Raw genomic sequence first — 6,177 nt, 5'->3', positions numbered from 1 at the left:
ACTAAAAAATAAAAAAATAAAAAATGGAATGGTTTTAAACTTACAGAGAATTTGCAGTGGTACTACAAAGAGTCCTCATATCACAGCAGTATCCCCTATTGTAACATCTTATATTGCTGAGGTATATTTGTCGTATCTGCTGAACCAGTATGTAGTACTAACTAAAGTCCATACTTTACTCAGATATTTTTAGTGTTCTTTTGTCTTTTATCTAGTGTCCCTTTTCTGTTCCAAGGTCCCGTCTGGAACACCAAATGACATTTAGTCCTTATTCTCCTTAGGCTCCTCTAGAGCGATAGTTTCTTGGACTTGCCTTGTTCTGATGACCTTGTAAGTTTTGAAGAGTACTGGTGACATATCTCACAGTTGGGATTTGTCTGATTTCTTTTCATGGATAGTCTTGGGCTTTGGGCTCTTGGGGAGAAGACCACAGAGATAAAGTTACTCTTTCTCCCGGCTTTTCATACTGTACTCTTTGGAAGGAAGCCGCTCTATGCAGCCCACATTTACGGGGTGGGGAGCAAAGGCCTAATTTTAACTATAGTAAAAAAATCATTTTTGGCAAACATTGGAGTCTTTATGTGATTGATGTCATCATTGCACTTGATAGGTTTGTTTGATTGGTAAACTTAGAAATCTGTGTTTTGTAGCTAACATCTTTGTAGGCAAATTGAGTGGCCATATTTCTTAGAGTAGGACCCTTCTATAGGGTGATTTTCTTAGTCCATGGGAGAGGGCCACAATTAATGGGTCTGAAAATTCAATCTACCACTTCGGCCACTTCTCTGATGTATTTCAGGTTCCCTCTGCACTTGAGTCAGAAGAGTGATTCTCACACTTGAGCAAGCAAGCAAATCACCTGGATGGCTTGTTAAAATACCAATTCCAGGACTCCACCCCTACAATTTCGGACTCAGCACATCTGGGTTGGGGCCTGGGAGTTTATGTTTTTAACAACTTCTTATATGATGCTAATACTTTGAGAGCCATTGGGTAAGGTGAGCCACATTATTTTAACTGGTGCTGAGCTGCTGTCCCAGTTAGGCCGTTCTCTTTTACATAAGGCTACTACAAAAGGAAAGTGTTCAACATCTATCTGCTTCAAACTTTTCTGTTAGGCTGATTCTATGGACCCTGCCTTGACACAGTGTCCTCTATAGAATGCTCCATTCAAATTTTTCCATCCGAAACCCTTTCTCTACTAAAAAACTGAAGCATAATCTGTTCTTAATCAAAAAGAGTGGTATGAGACTATTGGCCTCTGGAAGGCTTATAGTCTCAATCAACACAACTGTACTGACTCTTCCTGTTCCTATGTTTGTTTATTCCTTTATATAATGGCTCCTGCTCCGTTTTATTCTATTATTTTTGAATTTGTGTTGTACATAAGAGACATAGAATTTTTATTTTTGGAAATGCCTATTGACTGGCATACACTGAACCCTTATTTAACCTTGGCATTCACCTTAAGTTTTAGATTTATTATTATCCCCACTTTACAGATGAGGAAATGAAGAATCAGTTTAATCATCTTCCTAACGGTCACCCAACTATGAAGTGGTGGATGGGGACTGAAACTCATGTCTTCCTCAGCTGCTGCTTCGCAGTCCTTCTTATGGTATAGAAGAAAGAACTCATGTGGCCAATTGCTAGTCATATCACTGGAACACAGTACTTCTTCCAGACTTAGCTTCCTTATTACTCATTCCTACAATGGGGGATATGAATAGTTTACTTACAGAGTTGTACTATTGAAGAAAGTCATGGATAAAAAATACTTAGCAGAACGTCATGTTTATGGTAAGTATTCAGTAAATGTGTTCTTTCTTTCAGAGCCTCTTGCCCACATGGAATTATTTCCTTCAATTTTGTAACTAACAGCACCTGTGTTAATAACAGCACTGTAGGTATAAAGGAATAAATTAGGAGTGAATAAAGCAAATATTACTAACTTATACTGGCACTGAAGTTTGCATCTATACTTAAAATTCTCTCCTTTTTTTGAGATTTCTATAATACAGATTTTAAAAAAGTTTATGAGGCTGATCTGGCAACTTAGAAAACTATGCAATTTAAATATCCAAAGATAAAATAATTTCAGTGCCCTAGGAATATAAATTGAGTTTGTGTTCCTGAGAAGCATTGGTGAAAAGCTGAATATAGTATACCAGACTATGAAATCTTTGATTTGTTGTTACCAATTGTTGATGTTGTCTAGTCAAACTCACAATTATCTGCCCTGTGGTTTTTCTGTAAAGTTTTATCTGTGGATTCTTTGTGTTTACCTTTAATGTTTTTTTTTCTTTTAACACAAACTGAAACAGCAAATATGTTAAATGTTATTCTCTAAGTATGTTCTTCTTCATTATGTCATATGAACTACTCTCCCCCATTTTCTTTTACTGTTTTTTATTTTGCCCCCTCTGTATCTGCTTATGTTCTAGTTTGATTTTTTTTTTCTTTTTAGGAGAAATTGAGAAGAGGCTGAAATAGGAAATGCGGACAATGACTCCCAGTACCTCTTCATCAGGTCTGTCTGGCAGAGGATAAATTCTCCTGTAACAAAATGTTTTGGAAACTAATGTCTAGGAAATACAATCTTATAATAATAAGGCAGTTATAACTTAGTATTTATAATAACTCAACTGAGAAAAAAGTGCAATTCAAGGTCAAATTATTTTTAAAAGGTCTGTATTCCCAGACTGTCTATTCGTCTGCTCTCTCCTGTTAGTGGAAGTCATCCAGAATTCACTAACTATGGTCAGGGTCCCTCCGCCTGTTTGTCAGTGGGACATTTGCATTCATCATTCCTTATCATTCCTTCTAGATTGGTATAACTGGCTCATTTTAATACTAAAATTCCCAGAGATTAAAATGATTAAAATGCTGTATCTCTCTCTCTCTGTCTCTCTCTCTTTCTCTCTCTCTCTCTTTTTGCTTAGGCTTTTATCTGAAAACATTTTCTTGAAGTTTTGACAGCTGCAAACAAAGTAAAAACACAGTAGAAAGAACATAAGCTTCAGAAACAGAGAACTAGCTATGAGTCCCTGGCAAGGCTGTGGTAATGGTTTAATAAATAACATATAGCTTAACCCAGGCGGTGGCACAATAGATAAGAGTGTCGGACTGGGACACTGAGGACCCAGGTTCAAAACTGCAAGGTTGCTGGCTTGAGCGGGCTCACCAGCTTGAGCGTGGGATCATAGACATGACCTCATGGTCGCTGATGGTCACTGGCTTGAAACCCAAGGTCACTGGCTTGAGCACAAAGTTTCTGGCTTGAGCAAGGGGTCATTGGCACATATGAGAAAGCAATCAGTGAACAACCAAGGTGCTGCAACTATGAGTTGATGCTTCTCATCTCCCTTTATGTCTGTCTGTCCCTGTCTGTCCTTCTCTCTCTCACACTAAAAAGAAAAAAAGAAAAAAAAATAAAAATAATAATATATACACAGAGCCTGGGGATCAATGTCAGGGGCATATGAGGTGCTCAAAAATGTTCAATTCCATTTCTTGGTTTTAATGTGCATGAAATGCTATTGGTTCTATGTGAAAATGCCTCAAAAGAGAATGCCTTGCAGAATTTTCAACCTAAACAAAATGGGAGACCACATATAAGCTCCCTTATAAAAGGCAAAACATCTCACCCCTTACCGTCATTCAGAAATGACAAATGTCATTAAATGATAAACTGATAGGTACATTTTCCTAAACAGAAATTATACTATCTAGAGGACTTCTAATGGCCTGAAGTCCAGTTGACACTGTCTGATGACTAGTATTTAAAACAAATAGTAGACAACAAAATTAATAGCTGGCATTTTAAGTGCTGTAACTTGTTACCAAATACTGTCACCCCCTAAACCATTAGCTGCCACCTCATGTAATTGGTAGAATGGTTCTGTACTTTACACAATATTGCTGAAATGTTCTATAATATCTGCAGACAGCTCTCTGCCCTATTTTTGGTGCTCCCTTTAACTTTTTGCCAAAACTGAATTACTGGGGTTTGAACTATTCAAATGCTACCTCATGCTAGCTTTCAGATTGATCCTAATTGCATTAATTGATAGTTATTTCCCCATCCAAAAATTTTGGGGAGTAATTTAGTCTTGGTAAGACTTCTGAAGTCACTGAGGTGCCACCACCTGAAGACTTAGTGACATAAAAAATGCATGCTAGAACTCTGAGTTTTTAAAAGAGGTTTATTTATAAACCATATCTTTTGTGACAACAATTCTCTGAAACTGTTGGCAAGTAATATGCCTATGGATAGATACAAGAAGTGAGAAAGCAGTAAAAAAGCTTGTGTTGAGTATAGAATTTTCCTAGATATCCTGTAGAACCCACTTTTCTCTCTCACTTCTCCAGTGTTTTTACTTACCATTTACTAAATCAACAAATTCTGGGGGGTATCTATGGGTGAAACAGTTTGTCCAGCACTGTTTGTGTCTATGGGAAAAGGAGAGATATTGTTCTGGTTCTCATGTGACTTCGCATTTTAATTTGGGACATATCTTATAGCCCCCAAATAACAGTAGAGCAAGAAAAGGTATTAGCAATGTGAATGTGTAGTTATTTTCCTATGTGGTTGGAGAGTTTGTAAAGTGATATAACTGTAGGCTACTTTGGCAACATATATATAAAGCATATTTTAAAAGGACATGCTTTTTGGCCCTGGCTGGTTGGCTCAATGGTAGAGTGTCAACTCAGTGTGTGGAAGTCTGGGTTCGATTCCCAGTCAAGGCACACAGGAGAAGTGACCATCTGCTTCTCCCTCCCTCCCTCTATTCTCTCTCTCTCTCTCTCTCTCTCTTTCCTTCCCACAGCCATGGCTTGACTGATTAGAGCACATTGGCCTCACATGCTGAGGATGGCTCCATGGAGCCTCTGCCTGAGGAGCTAAAAATAGCTGAGATGCAAGCATCTGCCTCAGATGGGCAGAGCATTAGCCCCAGACTGAGGTTGCTGGGTGGATCCCAATTGGGGTGCAGTTGGGAGTCTACTCTCCTTTCATGTAAATTTAAAAAAAAGGACATGCCTTTTGACCTAGCACTTCCATTGCTAAGAATTTATTCTATGTATGTATTTGCATACATATGCAGAGATTTCTGTGAAAGAATTGTGTTTTGCAGTGTTATTTATAATATAAATATAAAAGCAACCTGAATATTCATTATTGGGGGATGGATTAAAAAATCATGGTCTAGCCAGGGGAAGGAATACTATATACATGAAAGATAACTGACATTTTTTTTTAGAAGTTAAATTTAATGAGGTGACATTGATGAATAAGAATACATAGGTTTCAGGTAAACATTTCTATAGCATTTGAACTGTTGATTGTGTTGTGTGCCCATCACCCAAAGTCAAATAATTTTCTGTCACCTTCTATTTGTCACCTTTACTCCCCTCCTCTTCCCCCAAGTAACCACTTCAGTTTATCTATGTCCATGGGTCTCATTTTTATATCTCACCTATATGTGAAATAGTACAGTTCTTAGCTTTTTCTGATTTACTTATTTCATTCAGTATAATGTTCTCAAGGTCCATCCATGTTGTTGCAAATGTCACTATGTCATCATTTCTTCTGGCTGAGTAGTATTCCATTGTATATATGTACCACTTCTTTATCCAGTCCTCTATCAAGGGACACTTTGGTTGTTTTCATGGTTTGGCCACTATGAATAATGCTAAGATGAACATGGGGGTGCATGTGTCTTTATGTACCAAAGTCCAATAAGACACAAACAGGAGCTTGCAACAGAGAAAGTAAGGGTTTGTGTTTAGGAAGTGGCCCATGCCCAGAATCATAGGTGAGCTAATGTTCAAAGACCTGGCTTTGCAATGACTTCCAGGGGATGGGTTATGTAGGAGAAAATCACTATTCATGATCACTAAGGGAGTTAGATTAGCAATATGGTCAAGGTCGAGGTCTCTACTGAAGTCAGCCATGCTCTTACTTCTCTGGGTTTGATGCTTTTCTGGGCCTGGAGCTGAAACACAACTGAGGCCTAGGTTTATTTGATGCGGATCAGAACATCATTGTTCTGGGGGATTAATGCTTAATGGCTATTCTCTGGCCCCCTTGCTTGTTCACCCTCTAAGAGGGTCTAACCTGCATGACTAGCAACATGCAAGGGAGGAAAGGTCAGGGGAGGGTCCAAACTCCATGAC

Source organism: Saccopteryx bilineata, chromosome X (genome assembly GCF_036850765.1).
Source record: "Saccopteryx bilineata isolate mSacBil1 chromosome X, mSacBil1_pri_phased_curated, whole genome shotgun sequence".
In the NCBI taxonomy this organism is placed as follows: Eukaryota; Metazoa; Chordata; class Mammalia; order Chiroptera; family Emballonuridae; genus Saccopteryx; species Saccopteryx bilineata.
The sequence above is the reverse complement of the archived record's forward strand: the minus strand, read 5'-3'. Positions refer to the sequence as shown.